The following is a 24,541-nucleotide window of genomic DNA, read 5'->3' on the forward strand; positions in this document are numbered from 1 at the left end:
AAACGCACTCTCCTGCTCTTTGGGACGGGCCACACAAACGCTTTCTCCTGCTCTTTGGGACGGGCCAAACAAACGCACTCTCGAGCTCTTTTGGACGGGCCACACAAACACACTCTCCTGCTCTTTGGGACGGGCCACACAAACACAATCTCCTGCTCTTTGGGACGGGCCACACAAACTGCACTCTCCTACTCTTTGGGACGGGCCACACAAACACACTCTCCTGCTCTTTGGGACGGGCCACACAAACACACTCTCCTGCTCTTTGGGACGGGCCACACAAACACACTCTCCTGCTCTTTGGGACGGGCCAAACAGACGCACTCTCCAGCTGGGACGGGCCACACAAACGCACTCTGCTGCTCTTTGGGACTGGCCACCAAATTGCACTCTCCTGCTCTTTGGGACGGGCCACACAAACTGCACTCTCCTACTCTTTGGTACGGGCCACACAAACGCACTCTCCTGCTCTTTGGGACGGGCCACACAAACACACTCTCCTGCTCTTTGGGACGGGCCAGACAAACGCACTCTCCAGCTGGGACGGGCCACACAAACACACTCTCCTGCTGTTTGGGACGGGCCACACAGACGCACTCTCCTGCTTTTTGGGACGGGCCACACAAACGCACTCTCCAGCTGGGACGGGCCACACAAACACACTCTCCTGCTGTTTGTGTCGGGCCACACAAACTTTGGGACGGCCACACAGACGCACTCTCCTGCTTTTTGGGACGGGCCACACAAACACATTCTCCAGCTGGGACGGGCCACACAAACACACTCTCCAGCTCTTCGGGACGGGCCACACAGACGCACTCTCCTGCTTTTTGGGACGGGCCACACAAACGCACTCTCCAGCTGGGACGGGCCACACAAACACACTCTCCAGCTCTTCGGGACGGGCCACACAGACGCACTCTCCTGCTTTTTGGGACGGGCCACACAAACGCACTCTCCTGCTCTTTGGGACGGGCCACACAAACGCACTCTCCTGCTCTTTGGGACGGGCCACACAAACGCTTTCTCCTGCTCTTTGGGACGGGCCAAACAAACGCACTCTCGAGCTCTTTTGGACGGGCCACACAAACACACTCTCCTGCTCTTTGGGACGGGCCACACAAACACAATCTCCTGCTCTTTGGGACGGGCCACACAAACTGCACTCTCCTACTCTTTGGGACGGGCCACACAAACACACTCTCCTGCTCTTTGGGACGGGCCACACAAACACACTCTCCTGCTCTTTGGGACGGGCCACACAAACACACTCTCCTGCTCTTTGGGACGGGCCAAACAGACGCACTCTCCAGCTGGGACGGGCCACACAAACGCACTCTGCTGCTCTTTGGGACTGGCCACCCAAATGCACTCTCCTGCTCTTTGGGACGGGCCACACAAACTGCACTCTCCTACTCTTTGGGACGGGCCACACAAACGCACTCTCCTGCTCTTTGGGACGGGCCACACAAACACACTCTCCTGCTCTTTGGGACGGGCCAGACAAACGCACTCTCCAGCTGGGACGGGCCACACAAACACACTCTCCTGCTGTTTGGGACGTTCCACACAGACGCACTCTCCTGCTTTTTGGGACGGGCCACACAAACGCACTCTCCAGCTGGTACGGGCCACACAAACACACTCTCCTGCTGTTTGTGTCGGGCCACACAAACTTTGGGACGGCCACACAGACGCACTCTCCTGCTTTTTGGGACGGGCCACACAAACACATTCTCCAGCTGGGACGGGCCACACAAACACACTCTCCAGCTCTTCGGGACGGGGCACACAGACGCACTCTCCTGCTTTTTGGGACGGGCCACACAAACGCACTCTCCTGCTCTTTGGGACGGGCCACACAAACGCACTCTCCTGCTCTTTGGGACGGACCACACAAACGCTTTCTCCTGCTCTTTGGGACGGGCCAAACAAACGCACTCTCGAGCTCTTTTGGACGGGCCACACAAACGCACTCTCCTGCTCTTTGGGACGGGCCACACAAACACAATCTCCTGCTCTTTGGGACGGGCCACACAAACTGCACTCTCCTACTCTTTGGGACGGGCCACACAAACACACTCTCCTGCTCTTTGGGACGGGCCACACAAACACACTCTCCTGCTCTTTGGGACGGGCCACACAAACACACTCTCCTGCTCTTTGGGACGGGCCACACAAACACACTCTCCTGCTCTTTGGGACGGGCCAAACAAACACAATCTCCTGCTCTTTGGGACCGGCCACACAAACTGCACTCTCCTGCTCTTTGGGACGGGCCAAACAGACGCACTCTCCAGCTGGGACGGGCCACACAAACGCACTCTGCTGCTCTTTGGGACTGGCCACACAAACGCACTTTCCTGCTCTTTGGGACGGGCCACCCAAACGCACTCTCCTGCTCTTTGGGACGGGCCACACAAACTGCACTCTCCTACTCTTTGGGACGGGCCACACAAACGCACTCTCCTGCTCTTTGGGACGGGCCACACAAACACACTCTCCTGCTCTTTGGGACGGGCCAGACAAACGCACTCTCCAGCTGGGACGGGCCACACAAACACACTCTCCTGCTGTTTGGGACGGGCCACACAGACGCACTCTCCTGCTTTTTGGGACGGGCCACACAAACGCACTCTCCAGCTGGGACGGGCCACACAAACACACTCTCCTGCGGTTTGGGTCGGGCCACACAAACTTTGGGACGGCCACACAGACGCACTCTCCTGCTTTTTGGGACGGGCCACACAAACACATTCTCCAGCTGGGACGGGCCACACAAACACACTCTCCAGCTCTTCGGGACGGGCCACACAGACGCACTCTCCTGCTTTTTGGGACGGGCCACACAAACGCACTCTCCTGCTCTTTGGGACGGGCCACACAAACGCACTCTCCTGCTCTTTGGGACGGGCCAAACAAACGCACTCTCGAGCTCTTTGGGACGGGCCACACAAACGCACTCTCCTGCTCTTTGGGACGGGCCACACAAACACACTCTCCTGCTCTTTGGGACGGGCCAAACAAACTGCACTCTCCTACTCTTTGGGACGGCCACACAAACACACTCTCCTACTCTTTGGGACCGGCCACACAAACTGCACTCTCCTGCTCTTTGGGACGGGCCACCCAAACGCACTCTCCTGCTCTTTGGGACGGGCCACACAAACACACTCTCCAGCTCTTTGGGATGGGCCACACAAACGCACTCTGCTGCTTTATGGGACGGGCCACACAAACGCACTCTCCTGCTCTTTGGGACGGGCCAGACAAACGCACTCTCCAGCTGGGACGGGCCACACAAACACACTCTCCTGCTGTTTGGGACGGGCCACACAAACACACTCTCCTGCTCTTTGGGACGGGCCACAAAGACGCACTCTCCTGCTTTTTGGGACGGGCCACACAAACACATTCTCCAGCTGGGCCGGGCCACACAAACACACTTTCCTGCTCTTTGGGACGGGCCACACAAACACACTCTCCTGCTCTTTGGGACGGGCCACACAAACTGCACTCTCCTATTCTTTGGTACGGGCCACACAAACGCACTCTCCTGCTCTTTGGGACGGGCCACACAAACACACTCTGCTGCTCTTTGGGACGGGCCAGACAAACGCACTCTCCAGCTGGGACGGGCCACACAAACACACTCTCCTGCTGTTTGGGACGGGCCACACAAACTTTGGGACGGCCACACAGACGCACTCTCCTGCTTTTTGGGACGGGCCACACAAACACATTCTCCAGCTGGGACGGGCCACACAAACACACTCTCCAGCTCTTCGGGACGGGCCACACAGACGCACTCTCCTGCTTTTTGGGACCGGCCACACAAACGCACTCTCCTGCTCTTAGGAACGGGCCACACAAACGCACTCTCCTGCTCTTTGGGACGGGCCAAACAAACGCACTCTCGAGCTCTTTGGGACGGGCCACACAAACGCACTCTCCTGCTCTTTGGGACGGGCCACACAAACACAATCTCCTGCTCTTTGGGACGGGCCACACAAACTGCACTCTCCTACTCTTTGGGACGGGCCACACAAACACACTCTCCTGCTCTTTGGGACGGGCCACACAAACACACTCTCCTGCTCTTTGGGACGGGCCACACAAACACAATCTCCTGCTTTTTGGGACGGGCCACAAAAACTGCACTGTCCTACTCTTTGGGACCGGCCACACAAACTGCACTCTCCTGCTCTTTGGGACGGGCCAAACAGACGCACTCTCCAGCTGGGACGGGCCACACAAACGCACTCTGCTGCTCTTTGGGACTGGCCACCCAAACGCACTCTCCTGCTCTTTGGGACGGGCCACACAAACTGCACTCTCCTACTCTTTGGGACGGGCCACACAAACGCACTCTCCTGCTCTTTGGGACGGGCCACACAAACACACTCTCCTGCTCTTTGGGACGGGCCAGACAAACGCACTCTCCAGCTGGGACGGGCCACACAAACACACTCTCCTGCTGTTTGGGACGGCCACACAGACGCACTCTCCTGCTTTTTGGGACGGGCCACACAAACGCACTCTCCTGCTCTTTGGGACGGGCCACACAAACGCACTCTCCTGCTCTTTGGGACGGGCCACACAAACGCTTTCTCCTGCTCTTTGGAACGGGCCAAACAAACGCACTCTCGAGCTCTTTTGGACGGGCCACACAAACGCACTCTCCTGCTCTTTGGGACGGGCCACACAAACACAATCTCCTGCTCTTTGGGACGGGCCACACAAACTGCACTCTCCTACTCTTTGGGACGGGCCACACAAACACACTCTCCTGCTCTTTGGGACGGGCCACACAAACACACTCTCCTGCTCTTTGGGACGGGCCACACAAACACACTCTCCTGCTCTTTGGGACGGGCCAAACAGACGCACTCTCCAGCTGGGACGGGCCACACAAACGCACTCTGCTGCTCTTTGGGACTGGCCACCCAAACGCACTCTCCTGCTCTTTGGGACGGGCCACACAAACTGCACTCTCCTACTCTTTGGGACGGGCCACACAAACGCACTCTCCTGCTCTTTGGGACGGGCCACACAAACACACTCTCCTGCTCTTTGGGACGGGCCAGACAAACGCACTCTCCAGCTGGGACGGGCCACACAAACACACTCTCCTGCTGTTTGGGACGGGCCACACAGACGCACTCTCCTGCTTTTTGGGACGGGCCACACAAACGCACTCTCCAGCTGGGACGGGCCACACAAACACACTCTCCTGCTGTTTGTGTCGGGCCACACAAACTTTGGGACGGCCACACAGACGCACTCTCCTGCTTTTTGGGACGGGCCACACAAACACATTCTCCAGCTGGGACGGGCCACACAAACACACTCTCCAGCTCTTCGGGACGGGCCACAGAGACGCACTCTCCTGCTTTTTGGGACGGGCCACACAAACGCACTCTCCTGCTCTTTGGGACGGGCCACACAAACGCACTCTCCTGCTCTTTGGGACGGACCACACAAACGCTTTCTCCTGCTCTTTGGGACGGGCCAAACAAACGCACTCTCGAGCTCTTTTGGACGGGCCACACAAACGCACTCTCCTGCTCTTTGGGACGGGCCACACAAACACAATCTCCTGCTCTTTGGGACGGGCCACACAAACTGCACTCTCCTACTCTTTGGGACGGGCCACACAAACACACTCTCCTGCTCTTTGGGACGGGCCACACAAACACACTCTCCTGCTCTTTGGGACGGGCCACACAAACACACTCTCCTGCTCTTTGGGACGGGCCACACAAACACACTCTCCTGCTCTTTGGGACGGGCCAAACAAACACAATCTCCTGCTCTTTGGGACCGGCCACACAAACTGCACTCTCCTGCTCTTTGGGACGGGCCAAACAGACGCACTCTCCAGCTGGGACGGGCCACACAAACGCACTCTGCTGCTCTTTGGGACTGGCCACACAAACGCACTTTCCTGCTCTTTGGGACGGGCCACCCAAACGCACTCTCCTGCTCTTTGGGACGGGCCACACAAACTGCACTCTCCTACTCTTTGGGACGGGCCACACAAACGCACTCTCCTGCTCTTTGGGACGGGCCACACAAACACACTCTCCTGCTCTTTGGGACGGGTCAGACAAACGCACTCTCCAGCTGGGACGGGCCACACAAACACACTCTCCTGCTGTTTGGGACGGGCCACACAGACGCACTCTCCTGCTTTTTGGGACGGGCCACACAAACGCACTCTCCAGCTGGGACGGGCCACACAAACACACTCTCCTGCGGTTTGGGTCGGGCCACAAAAACTTTGGGACGGCCACACCGACGCACTCTCCTGCTTTTTGGGACGGGCCACACAAACACATTCTCCAGCTGGGACGGGCCACACAAACACACTCTCCAGCTCTTCGGGACGGGCCACACAGACGCACTCTCCTGCTTTTTGGGACGGGCCACACAAACGCACTCTCCTGCTCTTTGGGACGGGCCACACAAACGCACTCTCCTGCTCTTTGGGACGGGCCAAACAAACGCACTCTCGAGCTCTTTGGGACGGGCCACACAAACGCACTCTCCTGCTCTTTGGGACGGGCCACACAAACACAATCTCCTGCTCTTTGGGACGGGCCACACAAACTGCACTCTCCTACTCTTTGGGACGGCCACACAAACACACTCTCCTACTCTTTGGGACCGGCCACACAAACTGCACTCTCCTGCTCTTTGGGACGGGCCACACAAACGCACTCTGCTGCTCTTTGGGACGGGCCACACAAACGCACTCTGCTGCTCTTTGGGACTGGCCACACAAACGCACTTTCCTGCTCTTTGGGACGGGCCACCCAAACGCACTCTCCTGCTCTTTGGGACGGGCCACACAAACTGCACTCTCCTACTCTTTGGGACGGGCCACACAAACGCACTCTCCTGCTCTTTGGGACGGGCCACACAAACACACTCTCCTGCTCTTTGGGACGGGCCAGACAAACGCACTCTCCAGCTGGGACGGGCCACACAAACACACTCTCCTGCTGTTTGGGACGGGCCACACAAACACACTCTCCTGCTCTTTGGGACGGGCCACACAAACACACTCTCCTGCTCTTTGGGACGGGCCACACAAGCGCACTCTCCAGCTCTTCGGGACGGGCCACACAGACGCACTCTCCTGCTTCTTGGGACGGGCCACACAAACACATTCTCCAGCTGGGACGGGCCACACAAACACACTCTCCAGCTCTTTGGGACGGGCCACACAAACGCACTCTCCAGCTGGGACGTGCCACACAAACACACTCTCCAGCTCTTTGGGACGGGCCACCCAAACGCACTCTCCTGCTCTTTGGGACGGGCCACACAAACGCACTCTGCTGCTCTTTGGGACGGGCCACAAAAACACACTCTCCTGCTCTTTGGGACGGGCCACACAAACACACTCTCCAGCTGGGACGGGCCACACAAACACACTCTCCTGCTGTTTGGGACGGGCCACACAAACACACTCTCCTGCTCTTCGGGACGGTCCACACAAACGCACTCTCCAGCTCTTCGGGACTGGCCACACAAACACACTCTCCTGCTCTTTGGGACGGGCCACACAAACAAACTCTCCAGCTCTTCGGGACTGGCCACACAAACACACTCTCCTGCTCTTTGGGACGGGCCACACAAACACACTCTCCTGCTCTTTGGGACGGGCCACACAAACGCACTCTCCAGCTCTTCGGGACGGGCCACAAAGACGCACTCTCCTGCTTTTTGGGACGGGCCACACAAACACATTCTCCAGCTGGGACGGGCCACACAAACACATTCTCCAGCTGGGACGGGCCACACAAACGCACTCTCCAGCTGGGGCGGGCCACACAAACGCACTCTCCAGCTGGGACGGGCCACACAAACACACTCTCCAGCTCTTTGGGATGGGCCACACAAACGCACTCTGCTGCTTTATGGGACGGGCCACACAAACGCACTCTCCTGCTCTTTGGGACGGGCCAGACAAACGCACTCTCCAGCTGGGACGGGCCACACAAACACACTCTCCTGCTGTTTGGGACGGGCCACACAAACACACTCTCCTGCTCTTTGGGACGGGCCACACAAACACACTCTCCTGCTCTTTGGGACGGGCCACACAAACGCACTCTCCAGCTCTTCGGGACGGGCCACAAAGACGCACTCTCCTGCTTTTTTGGACGGGCCACACAAACACATTCTCCAGCTGGGACGGGCCACACAAACACACTTTCCTGCTCTTTGGGACGGGCCACACAAACACACTCTCCTGCTCTTTGGGACGGGCCACACAAACTGCACTCTCCTGCTCTTTGGGACGGGCCACACAAACACAATCTCCTGCTCTTTGGGACCGGCCACACAAACTGCACTCTCCTGCTCTTTGGGACGGGCCAAACAGACGCACTCTCCAGCTGGGACGGGCCACACAAACGCACTCTGCTGCTCTTTGGGACTGGCCACACAAACGCACTTTCCTGCTCTTTGGGACGGGCCACCCAAACGCACTCTCCTGCTCTTTGGGACGGGCCACACAAACTGCACTCTCCTACTCTTTGGGACGGGCCACACAAACGCACTCTCCTGCTCTTTGGGACGGGCCACACAAACACACTCTCCTGCTCTTTGGGATGGGCCAGACAAACGCACTCTCCAGCTGGGACGGGCCACACAAACACACTCTCCTGCTGTTTGGGACGGGCCACACAGACGCACTCTCCTGCTTTTTGGGACGGGCCACACAAACGCACTCTCCAGCTGGGACGGGCCACACAAACACACTCTCCTACGGTTTGGGTCGGGCCACACAAACTTTGGGACGGCCACACAGACGCACTCTCCTGCTTTTTGGGACGGGCCACACAAACACATTCTCCAGCTGGGACGGGCCACACAAACACACTCTCCAGCTCTTCGGGACGGGCCACACAGACGCACTCTCCTGCTTTTTGGGACGGGCCACACAAACGCACTCTCCTGCTCTTTGGGACGGGCCACACAAACGCACTCTCCTGCTCTTTGGGACGGGCCAAACAAACGCACTCTCGAGCTCTTTGGGACAGGCCACACAAACGCACTCTCCTGCTCTTTGGGACGGGCCACACAAACACAATCTCCTGCTCTTTGGGACGGGCCACACAAACACACTCTCCTGCTCTTTGGGACGGGCCACACAAACACAATCTCCTGCTTTTTGGGACGGGCCACACAAACTGCACTGTCCTACTCTTTGGGACCGGCCACACAAACTGCACTCTCCTGCTCTTTGGGACGGGCCAAACAGACGCACTCTCCAGCTGGGACGGGCCACACAAACGCACTCTGCTGCTCTTTGGGACTGGCCACCCAAACGCACTCTCCTGCTCTTTGGGACGGGCCACACAAACTGCACTCTCCTACTCTTTGGGACGGGCCACACAAACGCACTCTCCTGCTCTTTGGGACGGGCCACACAAACACACTCTCCTGCTCTTTGGGACGGGCCAGACAAACGCACTCTCCAGCTGGGACGGGCCACACAAACACACTCTCCTGCTGTTTGGGACGGGCCACACAGACGCACTCTCCTGCTTTTTGGGACGGGCCACACAAACGCACTCTCCAGCTGGGACGGGCCACACAAACACACTCTCCTGCTGTTTGTGTCGGGCCACACAAACTTTGGGACGGCCACACAGACGCACTCTCCTGCTTTTTGGGACGGGCCACACAAACACATTCTCCAGCTGGGACGGGCCACACAAACACACTCTCCAGCTCTTCGGGACGGGCCACACAGACGCACTCTCCTGCTTTTTGGGACGGGCCACACAAACGCACTCTCCTGCTCTTTGGGACGGGCCACACAAACGCACTCTCCTGCTCTTTGGGACGGGCCACACAAACGCTTTCTCCTGCTCTTTGGGACGGGCCAAACAAACGCACTCTCGAGCTCTTTTGGACGGGCCACACAAACGCACTCTCCTGCTCTTTGGGACGGGCCACACAAACACAATCTCCTGCTCTTTGGGACGGGCCACACAAACTGCACTCTCCTACTCTTTGGGACGGGCCACACAAACACACTCTCCTGCTCTTTGGGACGGGCCACACAAACACACTCTCCTGCTCTTTGGGACGGGCCACACAAACACATTCTCCTTCTCTTTGGGACGGGCCAAACAAACACAATCTCCTGCTCTTTGGGACCGGCCACACAAACTGCACTCTCCTGCTCTTTGGGACGGGCCAAACAGACGCACTCTCCAGCTGGGACGGGCCACACAAACGCACTCTGCTGCTCTTTGGGACTGGCCACACAAACGCACTTTCCTGCTCTTTGGGACGGGCCACCCAAACGCACTCTCCTGCTCTTTGGGACGGGCCACACAAACTGCACTCTCCTACTCTTTGGGACGGGCCACACAAACGCACTCTCCTGCTCTTTGGGACGGGCCACACAAACACACTCTCCTGCTCTTTGGGACGGGCCAGACAAACGCACTCTCCAGCTGGGACGGGCCACACAAACACACTCTCCTGCTGTTTGGGACGGGCCACACAGACGCACTCTCCTGCTTTTTGGGACGGGCCAAACAAACGCACTCTCCAGCTGGGACGGGCCACACAAACACACTCTCCTGCGGTTTGGGTCGGGCCACACAAACTTTGGGACGGCCACACAGACGCACTCTCCTGCTTTTTGGGACGGGCCACACAAACACATTCTCCAGCTGGGACGGGCCACACAAACACACTCTCCAGCTCTTCGGAACGGGCCACACAGACGCACTCTCCTGCTTTTTGGGACGGGCCACACAAACGCACTCTCCTGCTCTTTGGGACGGGCCACACAAACGCACTCTCCTGCTCTTTGGGACGGGCCAAACAAACGCACTCTCGAGCTCTTTGGGACGGGCCACACAAACGCACTCTCCTGCTCTTTGGGACGGGCCACACAAACACAATCTCCTGCTCTTTGGGACGGGCCACACAAACTGCACTCTCCTACTCTTTGGGACGGCCACACAAACACACTCTCCTACTCTTTGGGACCGGCCACACAAACTGCACTCTCCTGCTCTTTGGGACGGGCCACACAAACGCACTCTGCTGCTCTTTGGGACGGGCCACACAAACGCACTCTGCTGCTCTTTGGGACTGGCCACACAAACGCACTTTCCTGCTCTTTGGGACGGGCCACCCAAACGCACTCTCCTGCTCTTTGGGACGGGCCACACAAACTGCACTCTCCTACTCTTTGGGACGGGCCACACAAACGCACTCTCCTGCTCTTTGGGACGGGCCACACAAACACACTCTCCTGCTCTTTGGGACGGGCCAGACAAACGCACTCTCCAGCTGGGACGGGCCACACAAACACACTCTCCTGCTGTTTGGGACGGGCCACACAAACACACTCTCCTGCTCTTTGGGACGGGCCACACAAACACACTCTCCTGCTCTTTGGGACGGGCCACACAAGCGCACTCTCCAGCTCTTCGGGACGGGCCACACAGACGCACTCTCCTGCTTCTTGGGACGGGCCACACAAACACATTCTCCAGCTGGGACGGGCCACACAAACACACTCTCCAGCTCTTTGGGACGGGCCACACAAACGCACTCTCCAGCTGGGACGTGCCACACAAACACACTCTCCAGCTCTTTGGAACGGGCCACCCAAACGCACTCTCCTGCTCTTTGGGACGGGCCACACAAACGCACTCTGCTGCTCTTTGGGACGGGCCACAAAAACACACTCTCCTGCTCTTTGGGACGGGCCACACAAACACACTCTCCAGCTGGGACGGGCCACACAAACACACTCTCCTGCTGTTTGGGACGGGCCACACAAACACACTCTCCTGCTCTTCGGGACGGTCCACACAAACGCACTCTCCAGCTCTTCGGGACTGGCCACACAAACACACTCTCCTGCTCTTTGGGACGGGCCACACAAACAAACTCTCCAGCTCTTCGGGACTGGCCACACAAACACACTCTCCTGCTCTTTGGGACGGGCCACACAAACGCACTCTCCAGCTGGGACGGGCCACTCAAACGCACTCTCCAGCTGGGACGGGCCACACAAACACACTCTCCAGCTCTTTGGGATGGGCCACACAAACGCACTCTGCTGCTTTATGGGACGGGCCACACAAACGCACTCTCCTGCTCTTTGGGACGGGCCAGACAAACGCACTCTCCAGCTGGGACGGGCCACACAAACACACTCTCCTGCTGTTTGGGACGGGCCACACAAACACACTCTCCTGCTCTTTGGGACGGGCCACACAAACACACTCTCCTGCTCTTTGGGACGGGCCACACAAACGCACTCTCCAGCTCTTCGGGACGGGCCACAAAGACGCACTCTCCTGCTTTTTGGGACGGGCCACACAAACACATTCTCCAGCTGGGACGGGCCACACAAACACACTTTCCTGCTCTTTGGGACGGGCCACACAAACACACTCTCCTGCTCTTTGGGACGGGCCACACAAACTGCACTCTCCTGCTCTTTGGGACGGGCCACACAAACTGCACTCTCCTATTCTTTGGGACGGGCCACACAAACGCACTCTCCTGCTCTTTGGGACGGGCCACACAAACACACTCTGCTGCTCTTTGGGACGGGCCAGACAAACGCACTCTCCAGCTGGGACGGGCCACACAAACACACTCTCCTGCTGTTTGGGACGGGCCACACAAACTTTGGGACGGCCACACAGACGCACTCTCCTGCTTTTTGGGACGGGCCACACAAACACATTCTCCAGCTGGGACGGGCCACACAAACACACTCTCCTGCTCTTTGGGACGGGCCACACAAACACAATCTCCTGCTCTTTGGGACGGGCCACACAAACTGCACTGTCCTACTCTTTGGGACGGGCCAAACAGACGCACTCTCCAGCTGGGACGGGCCACACAAACGCACTCTGCTGCTCTTTGGGACTGGCCACACAAACGCACTTTCCTGCTCTTTGGGACGGGCCACCCAAACGCACTCTCCTGCTCTTTGGGACGGGCCACACAAACTGCACTCTCCTACTCTTTGGGACGGGCCAAACAAACGCACTCTCGAGCTCTTTGGGACGGGCCACACAAACGCACTCTCCTGCTCTTTGGGACGGGCCACACAAACACACTCTCCTGCTCTTTGGGACGGGCCACACAAACACACTCTCCTGCTCTTTGGGACGGGCCACACAAACACAATCTCCTGCTCTTTGGGACGGGCCACACAAACTGCACTCTCCTACTCTTTGGGACGGGCCACACAAACGCACTCTCCTGCTCTTTGGGACGGGCCACACAAACACACTCTCCTGCTCTTTGGGACGGGCCAGACAAACGCACTCTCCAGCTGGGACGGGCCACACAAACACACTCTCCTGCTGTTTGGGACGGGCCACACAGACGCACTCTCCTGCTTTTTGGGACGGGCCACACAAACGCACTCTCCAGCTGGGACGGGCCACACAAACACACTATCCTGCGGTTTGGGTCGGGCCACACAAACTTTGGGACGGCCACACAGACGCACTCTCCTGCTTTTTGGGACGGGCCACACAAACACATTCTCCAGCTGGGACGGGCCACACAAACACACTCTCCAGCTCTTCGGGACGGGCCACACAGACGCACTCTCCTGCTTTTTGGGACGGGCCACACAAACGCACTCTCCTGCTCTTTGGGACGGGCCACACAAACGCACTCTCCTGCTCTTTGGGACGGGCCACACAAACGCACTCTCCTGCTCTTTGGGACGGGCCAAACAAACGCACTCTCGAGCTCTTTGGGACGGGCCACACAAACGCACTCTCCTGCTCTTTGGGACGGGCCACACAAACACAATCTCCTGCTCTTTGGGATGGGCCACACAAACTGCACTCTCCTACTCTTTGGGACGGGCCACACAAACACACTCTCCTGCTCTTTGGGACGGGCCACACAAACACACTCTCCTGCTCTTTGGGACGGGCCACACAAACACAATCTCCTGCTCTTTGGGACGGGCCACACAAACTGCACTGTCCTACTCTTTGGGACCGGCCACACAAACTGCACTCTCCTGCTCTTTGGGACGGGCTAAACAGACGCACTCTCCAGCTGGGACGGGCCACACAAACGCACTCTGCTGCTCTTTGGGACTGGCCACACAAACGCACTTTCCTGCTCTTTGGGACGGGCCACCCAAACGCACTCTCCTGCTCTTTGGGACGGGCCACACAAACACACTCTCCTGCTCTTTGGGACGGGCCACACAAACTGCACTCTCCTACTCTTTGGGACGGGCCACACAAACGCACTCTCCTGCTCTTTGGGACGGGCCACACAAACACACTCTCCTGCTCTTTGGGACGGGCCAGACAAACGCACTCTCCAGCTGGGACGGGCCACACAAACACACTCTCCTGCTGTTTGGGACGGGCCACACAGACGCACTCTCCTGCTTTTTGGGACGGGCCACACAAACGCACTCTCCAGCTGGGACGGGCCACACAAACACACTCTCCTGCGGTTTGGGTCGGGCCACACAAACTTTGGGACGGCCACACAGACGCACTCTCCTGCTTTTTGGGACGGGCCACACAAACACATTCTCCAGCTGGGACGGGCCACACAAACACACTCTCCAGCTCTTCGGGACGGGCCACACAGACGCACTCTCCTGCTTTTTGGGACGGGCCACACAAACGCACTCTCCTGCTCTTTGGGACGGGCCACACAAACGCACTCTCCTGCTCTTTGGGACGGGCCAAACAAACGCACTCTCGAGCTCTTTGGGACGGGCCACACAAACGCACTCTCATGCTCTTTGGGACGGGCCACACAAACACAATCTCCTGCTCTTTGGGACGGGCCACACAAACTGCACTCTCCTACTCTTTGGGACGGCCAAACAAACACACTCTCCTACTCTTTGGGACCGGCCACACAAACTGCACTCTCCTGCTCTTTGGGACGGGCCAAACAGACGCACTCTCCAGCTGGGACGGGCCACACAAACGCACTCTGCTGCTCTTTGGGACGGGCCACACAAACGCACTCTGCTGCTCTTTGGGACTGGCCACACAAACGCACTTTCCTGCTCTTTGGGACGGGCCACCCAAACGCACTCTCCTGCTCTTTGGGACGGGCCACACAAACTGCACTCTCCTACTCTTTGGGACGGGCCACACAAACGCACTCTCCTGCTCTTTGGGACGGGCCACACAAACACACTCTCCTGCTCTTTGGGACGGGCCAGACAAACGCACTCTCCAGCTGGGACGGGCCACACAAACACACTCTCCTGCTGTTTGGGACGGGCCACACAAACACACTCTCCTGCTCTTTGGGACGGGCCACACAAACACACTCTCCTGCTCTTTGGGACGGGCCACACAAGCGCACTCTCCAGCTCTTCGGGACGGGCCACACAGACGCACTCTCCTGCTTTTTGGGACGGGCCACACAAACACATTCTCCAGCTGGGACGGGCCACACAAACACACTCTCCAGCTCTTTGGGACGGGCCACCCAAACGCACTCTCCTGCTCTTTGGGACGGGCCACACAAACGCACTCTGCTGCTCTTTGGGACGGGCCACAAAAACGCACTCTCCTGCTCTTTGGGACGGGCCACACAAACACACTCTCCAGCTGGGACGGGCCACACAAACGCACTCTCCAGCTCTTCGGGACTGGCCACACAAACACACTCTCCTGCTCTTTGGGACGGGCCACACAAACGCATTCTCCAGCTGGGACGGGCCACACAAACGCACTCTCCAGCTGGGACGGGCCACACAAACACACTCTCCAGCTCTTTGGGATGGGCCACACAAACGCACTCTGCTGCTTTATGGGACGGGCCACACAAACGCACTCTCCTGCTGTTTGGGACGGGCCAGACAAACGCACTCTCCAGCTGGGACGGGCCACACAAACGCACTCTCCAGCTGGGACGGGCCACACAAACACACTCTCCAGCTCTTTGGGATGGGCCACACAAACGCACTCTGCTGCTTTATGGGACGGGCCACACAAACGCACTCTCCTGCTCTTTGGGACGGGCCAGACAAACGCACTCTCCAGCTGGGACGGGCCACACAAACACACTCTCCTGCTGTTTGGGACGGGCCACACAAACACACTCTCCTGCTGTTTGGGACGGGCCACACAAACACACTCTCCAGCTCTTCGGGACGGGCCACAAAGACGCACTCTCCTGCTTTTTGGGACGGGCCACACAAACACATTCTCCAGCTGGGACGGGCCACACAAACACACTTTCCTGCTCTTTGGGACGGGCCACACAAACACACTCTCCTGCTCTTTGGGACGGACCACACAAACTGCACTCTCCTATTCTTTGGGACGGGCCACACAAACGCACTCTCCTGCTCTTTGGGACGGGCCACACAAACACACTCTGCTGCTCTTTGGGACAGGCCAGACAAACGCACTCTCCAGCTGGGACGGGCCACACAAACACACTCTCCTGCTGTTTGGGACGGGCCACACAAACTTTGGGACGGCCACACAGACGCACTCTCCTGCTTTTTGGGACGGGCCACACAAACACATTCTCCAGCTGGGACGGGCCACACAAACACACTCTCCAGCTCTTCGGGACGGGCCACACAGACGCACTCTCCTGCTTTTTGGGACGGGCCACACAAACGCACTCTCCTGCTCTTTGGGACGGGCCACACAAACGCACTCTCCTGCTCTTTGGGACGGGCCTAACAAACGCACTCTCGAGCTCTTTGGGACGGGCCACACAAACGCACTCTCCTGCTCTTTGGGACGGGCCACACAAACACAATCTCCTGCTCTTTGGGACGGGCCACACAAACTGCACTCTCCTACTCTTTGGGACGGGCCACACAAACACACTCTCCTGCTCTTTGGGACGGGCCACACAAACACACTCTCCTGCTCTTTGGGACGGGCCACACAAACACAATCTCCTGCTCTTTGGGACGGGCCACACAAACTGCACTGTCCTACTCTTTGGGACCGGCCACACAAACTGCACTCTCCTGCTCTTTGGGACGGGCCAAACAGACGCACTCTCCAGCTGGGACGGGCCACACAAACGCACTCTGCTGCTCTTTGGGACTGGCCACACAAACGCACTTTCCTGCTCTTTGGGACGGGCCACCCAAACGCACTCTCCTGCTCTTTGGGACGGGCCACACAAACTGCACTCTCCTACTCTTTGGGACGGGCCACACAAACGCACTCTCCTGCTCTTTGGGACGGGCCACACAAACACACTCTCCTGCTCTTTGGGACGGGCCAGACAAACGCACTCTCCAGCTGGGACGGGCCTGACAAACACACTCTCCTGCTGTTTGGGACGGGCCACACAGACGCACTCTCCTGCTTTTTGGGACGGGCCACAGAAACGCACTCTCCAGCTGGGACGGGCCACACAGACACACTCTCCTGCTGTTTGGGTCGGGCCACACAAACTTTGGGACGGCCACACAGACGCACTCTCCTGCTTTTTGGGACGGGCCACACAAACACATTCTCCAGCTGGGACGGGCCACACAAACACACTCTCCAGCTCTTCGGGACAGGCCACACAGACGCACTCTCCTGCTTTTTGGGACGGGCCACACAAACGCACTCTCCTGCTCTTTGGGACGGGCCACACAAACGCACTCTCCTGCTCTTTGGGACGGGCCACACAAACGCACTCTCCTGCTCTTTGGGACAGGCCAAACAAACGCACTCTCGAGCTCTTTGGGACGGGCCACACAAACGCACTCTCCTGCTCTTTGGGACGGGCAACACAAACACAATCTCCTGCTCTTTGGGACGGGCCACACAAACTGCACTCTCCTACTCTTTGGGACGGGCCACACAAACACACTCTCCTGCTCTTTGGGACGGGCCACACAAACACACTCTCCTGCTCTTTGGGACGGGCCACACAAACACAATCTCCTGCTCTTTGGGACGGGCCACACAAACTGCACTGTCCTACTCTTTGGGACCGGCCACACAAACTGCACTCTCCTGCTCTTTGGGACGGGCCAAACAGACGCACTCTCCAGCTGGGACGGGCCACACAAACGCACTCTGCTGCTCTTTGGGACTGGCCACACAAACGCACTTTCCTGCTCTTTGGGACGGGCCACCCAAACGCACTCTCCTGCTCTTTGGAACGGGCCACACAAACTGCACTCTCCTACTTTTTGGGACGGGCCACACAAACGCACTCTCCTGCTCTTTGGGACGGGCCACACAAACACACTCTCCTGCTCTTTGGGACGGGCCAGACAAACGCACTCTCCAGCTGGGACGGGCCACACAAACACACTCTCCTGCTGTTTGGGACGGGCCACACAGACGCACTCTCCTGCTTTTTGGGACGGGCCACACAAACGCACTCTCCAGCTGGGACGGGCCACACAAACACACTCTCCTGCGGTTTGGGTCGGGCCACACAAACTTTGGGACGGCCACACAGACGCACTCTCCTGCTTTTTTGGACGGGCCACACAAACACATTCTCCAGCTGGGACGGGCCACACAAACACACTCTCCAGCTCTTTGGGACAGGCCAAACAAACGCACTCTCGAGCTCTTTGGGACGGGCCACACAAACGCACTCTCCTGCTCTTTGGGACGGGCCACACAAACACAATCTCCTGCTCTTTGGGATGGGCCACACAAACTGCACTCTCCTACTCTTTGGGACGGGCCACACAAACACACTCTCCTGCTCTTTGGGACGGGCCACACAAAAACACTCTCCTGCTCTTTGGGACGGGCCACACAAACACAATCTCCTGCTCTTTGGGACGGGCCACACAAACTGCACTGTCCTACTCTTTGGGACCGGCCACACAAACTGCACTCTCCTGCTCTTTGGGACGGGCCAAACAGACGCACTCTCCAGCTGGGACGGGCCACACAAACGCACTCTGCTGCTCTTTGGGACTGGCCACACAAACGCACTTTCCTGCTCTTTGGGACGGGCCACCAAAAGCACTCTCCTGCTCTTTGGGACGGGCCACACAAACTGCACTCTCCTACTCTTTGGGACGGGCCACACAAACGCACTCTCCTGCTCTTTGGGACGGGCCACACAAACGCACTCTGCTGCTCTTTGGGACGGGCCACAAAAACACACTCTCCTGCTCTTTGGGACGGGCCACACAAACACACTCTCCAGCTGGGACGGGCCACACAAACGCACTCTCCAGCTCTTCGGGACTGGCCACACAAACACACTCTCCTGCTCTTTGGGACGGGCCACACAAACGCACTCTCCAGCTGGGACGGGCCACACAAACGCACTCTCCAGCTGGGACGGGCCACACAAACACACTCTCCAGCTCTTTGGGATGGGCCACACAAACGCACTCTGCTGCTTTATGGGACGGGCCACACAAACGCACTCTCCTGCTGTTTGGGACGGGCCAGACAAACGCACTCTCCAGCTGGGACGGGCCACACAAACGCACTCTCCAGCTGGGACGGGCCACACAAACACACTCTCCAGCTCTTTGGGATGGGCCACACAAACGCACTCTGCTGCTTTATGGGACGGGCCACACAAACGCACTCTCCTGCTCTTTGGGACGGGCCAGACAAACGCACTCTCCAGCTGGGACGGGCCACACAAACACACTCTCCTGCTGTTTGGGACGGGCCACACAAACACACTCTCCTGCTCTTTGAGACGGGCCACACAAACACACTCTCCTGCTCTTTGGGACGGGCCACACAAACGCACTCTCCAGCTCTTCGGGACGGGCCACAAAGACGCACTCTCCTGCTTTTTGGGACGGGCCACACAAACACATTCTCCAGCTGGGACGGGCCACACAAACACACTTTCCTGCTCTTTGGGACGGGCCACACAAACACACTCTCCTGCTCTTTGGGACGGGCTACACAAGCACACTCTGCTGCTCTTTGGGACAGGCCAGACAAACGCACTCTCCAGCTGGGACGGGCCACACAAACACACTCTCCTGCTGTTTGGGACGGGCCACACAAACTTTGGGACGGCCACACAGACGCACTCTCCTGCTTTTTGGGACGGGCCACACAAACACATTCTCCAGCTGGGACGGGCCACACAAACACACTCTCCAGCTCTTCGGGACGGGCCACACAGACGCACTCTCCTGCTTTTTGGGACGGGCCACACAAACACACTCTCCTGCTCTTTGGGACGGGCCACACAAACGCACTCTCCTGCTCTTTGGGACGGGCCAAACAAACGCACTCTCGAGCTCTTTGGGACGGGCCACACAAACGCACTCTCCTGCTCTTTGGGACGGGCCACACAAACACAATCTCCTGCTCTTTGGGACGGGCCACACAAACTGCACTCTCCTACTCTTTGGAACGGGCCACACAAACACACTCTCCTGCTCTTTGGGACGGGCCACACAAACACACTCTCCTGCTCTTTGGGACGGGCCACACAAACACAATCTCCTGCTCTTTGGGACGGGCCACACAAACTGCACTGTCCTACTCTTTGGGACCGGCCACACAAACTGCACTCTCCTGCTCTTTGGGACGGGCCAAACAGACGCACTCTCCAGCTGGGACGGGCCACACAAACGCACTCTGCTGCTCTTTGGGACTGGCCACACAAACGCACTTTCCTGCTCTTTGGGACGGGCCACCCAAACGCACTCTCCTGCTCTTTGGGACGGGCCACACAAACTGCACTCTCCTACTCTTTGGGACGGGCCACACAAACGCACTCTCCTGCTCTTTGGGACGGGCCACACAAACACACTCTCCTGCTCTTTGGGACGGGCCAGACAAACGCACTCTCCAGCTGGGACGGGCCACACAAACACACTCTCCTGCTGTTTGGGACGGGCCACACAGACGCACTCTCCTGCTTTTTGGGACGGGCCACAGAAACGCACTCTCCAGCTGGGACGGGCCACACAGACACACTCTCCTGCTGTTTGGGTCGGGCCACACAAACTTTGGGACGGCCACACAGACGCACTCTCCTGCTTTTTGGGACGGGCCACACAAACACATTCTCCAGCTGGGACGGGCCACACAAACACACTCTCCAGCTCTTCGGGACAGGCCACACAGACGCACTCTCCTGCTTTTTGGGACGGGCCAAACAAACGCACTCTCCTGCTCTTTGGGACGGGCCACACAAACGCACTCTCCTGCTCTTTGGGACGGGCCACACAAACGCACTCTCCTGCTCTTTGGGACAGGCCAAACAAACGCACTCTCGAGCTCTTTGGGACGGGCCACACAAACGCACTCTCCTGCTCTTTGGGACGGGCAACACAAACACAATCTCCTGCTCTTTGGGACGGGCCACACAAACTGCACTCTCCTACTCTTTGGGACGGGCCACACAAACACACTCTCCTGCTCTTTGGGACGGGCCACACAAACACACTCTCCTGCTCTTTGGGACGGGCCACACAAACACAATCTCCTGCTCTTTGGGACGGGCCACACAAACTGCACTGTCCTACTCTTTGGGACCGGCCACACAAACTGCACTCTCCTGCTCTTTGGGACGGGCCAAACAGACGCACTCTCCGGCTGGGACGGGCCACACAAACGCACTCTGCTGCTCTTTCGGACTGGCCACACAAACGCACTTTCCTGCTCTTTGGGACGGGCCACCCAAACGCACTCTCCTGCTCTTTGGAACGGGCCACACAAACTGCACTCTCCTACTTTTTGGGACGGGCCACACAAACGCACTCTCCTGCTCTTTGGGACGGGCCACACAAACACACTCTCCTGCTCTTTGGGACGGGCCAGACAAACGCACTCTCCAGCTGGGACGGGCCACACAAACACACTCTCCTGCTGTTTGGGACGGGCCACACAGACGCACTCTCCTGCTTTTTGGGACGGGCCACACAAACGCACTCTCCAGCTGGGACGGGCCACACAAACACACTCTCCTGCGGTTTGGGTCGGGCCACACAAACTTTGGGACGGCCACACAGACGCACTCTCCTGCTTTTTGGGACGGGCCACACAAACACATTCTCCAGCTGGGACGGGCCACACAAACACACTCTCCAGCTCTTTGGGACAGGCCAAACAAACGCACTCTCGAGCTCTTTGGGACGGGCCACACAAACGCACTCTCCTGCTCTTTGGGACGGGCCACACAAACACAATCTCCTGCTCTTTGGGACGGGCCACACAAACTGCACTCTCCTACTCTTTGGGACGGGCCACACAAACACACTCTCCTGCTCTTTGGGACGGGCCACACAAAAACACTCTCCTGCTCTTTGGGACGGGCCACACAAACACAATCTCCTGCTCTTTGGGACGGGCCACACAAACTGCACTGTCCTACTCTTTGGGACCGGCCACACAAACTGCACTCTCCTGCTCTTTGGGACGGGCCAAACAGACGCACTCTCCAGCTGGGACGGGCCACACAAACGCACTCTGCTGCTCTTTGGGACTGGCCACACAAACGCACTTTCCTGCTCTTTGGGACGGGCCACCCAAACGCACTCTCCTGCTCTTTGGGACGGGCCACACAAACTGCACTCTCCTACTCTTTGGGACGGGCCACACAAACGCACTCTCCTGCTCTTTGGGACGGGCCACACAAACACACTCTCCTGCTCTTTGGGACGGGCCAGCCAAACGCACTCTCCAGCTGGGACGGGCCACACAAACACAGTCTCCTGCTGTTTGGGACGGGCCACACAGACGCACTCTCCTGCTTTTTGGGACGGGCCACACAAACGCACTCTCATGCTTGGACGGGCCACACAAACACACTCTCCTGCGGTTTGGGTCGGGCCACACAAACTTTGGGACGGCCACACAGACGCACTCTACTGCTTTTTGGGACGGGCCACACAAACACATTCTCCAGCTGGGACGGGCCACACAAACACACTCTCCAGCTCTTCGGGACGGGCCACACAGACGCACTCTCCTGCTTTTTGGGACGGGCCACACAAACGCACTCTCCTGCTCTTTGGGACGGGCCACACTAACGCACTCTCCTGCTCTTTGGGACGGGCCAAACAAACGCACTCTCGAGCTCTTTGGGACGGGCCACACAAACGCCCTCTCCTGCTCTTTGGGACGGGCCACAAAAACACAATCTCCTGCTCTTTGGGACGGGCCACACAAACTGCACTCTCCTTCTCTTTGTGACGGCCACACAAACACACTCTCCTACTCTTTGGGACCGGCCACACAAACTGCACTCTCCTGCTCTTTGGGACGGGCCAAACAGACGCACTCTCCAGCTGGGACGGGCCACACAAACGCACTCTGCTGCTGGGACGGGCCACACAAACACACTCTCTAGCTCTTTGGGACGGGCCACACAAACGCACTCCACTGCTCTTTGGGACGGGCCACACAAACGCACTCTCCAGCTCTTTGGGACGGGCCACACAAACGCACTCCACTGCTCTTTGGGACGGGCCACACAAACGCACTCTGCTGCTCTTTTGGACGGGACACACAAACGCACTCTCCTGCTCTTTGGGACGGGCCACACAAACGCACTCTGCTGCTCTTTGGGACGGGTCACACAAACGCACTCTGCTGCTCTTTGGGACTGGCCACACAAACACACTCTCCAGCTCTTCGGGACGGGCCACACAAAAATACTCTCCTGCTCTTTAGGACGGGCCACACAGACACACTCTCCAGCTGGGACGGGCCACACAAACGCACTCTCCTGCTCTTTGGGACGGGCCAAACAAACGCACTCTCGAGCTCTTTGGGACGGGCCACACAAACGCACTCTCCTGCTCTTTGGGACGGGCCACAAAAACACAATCTCCTGCTCTTTGGGACGGGCCACACAAACTGCACTCTCCTTCTCTTTGTGACGGCCACACAAACACACTCTCCTACTCTTTGGGACCGGCCACACAAACTGCACTCTCCTGCTCTTTGGGACGGGCCAAACAGACGCACTCTCCAGCTGGGACGGGCCACACAAACGCACTCTGCTGCTCTTTGGGACTGGCCACACAAACGCACTTTCCTGCTCTTTGGGACGGGCCACCCAAACGCACTCTCCTGCTCTTTGGGACGGGCCACACAAACTGCACTCTCCTACTCTTTGGGACGGGCCACACAAACGCACTCTCCTCCTCTTTGGGACGGGCCACACAAACAGACTCTCCTGCTCTTTGGGACGGGCCAGACAAACGCACTCTCCAGCTGGGACGGGCCACACAAACACACTCTCCTGCTCTTTGGGACGGGCCACACAAACACACTCTCCTGCTCTTTGGGACGGGCCACACAAACACACTCTCCTGCTCTTTGGGACGGGCCACACAAGCGCACTCTCCAGCTCTTCGGGACGGGCCACACAGACGCACTCTCCTGCTTTTTGGGACGGGCCACACAAACACATTCTCCAGCTGGGACGGGCCACACAAACACACTCTCCAGCTCTTTGGGACGGGCCACACAAACGCACTCTCCAGCTGGGACGTGCCACACAAACACACTCTCCAGCTCTTTGGGACGGGCCACCCAAACGCACTCTCCTGCTCTTTGGGACGGGCCACACAAACGCACTCTGCTGCTCTTTG

This window comes from Eucyclogobius newberryi, unplaced genomic scaffold (genome assembly GCF_026437365.1).
Source record: "Eucyclogobius newberryi isolate DKJ021-1_F unplaced genomic scaffold, fEucNew1.0.hap1 SCAF_14, whole genome shotgun sequence".
In the NCBI taxonomy this organism is placed as follows: Eukaryota; Metazoa; Chordata; class Actinopteri; order Gobiiformes; family Gobiidae; genus Eucyclogobius; species Eucyclogobius newberryi.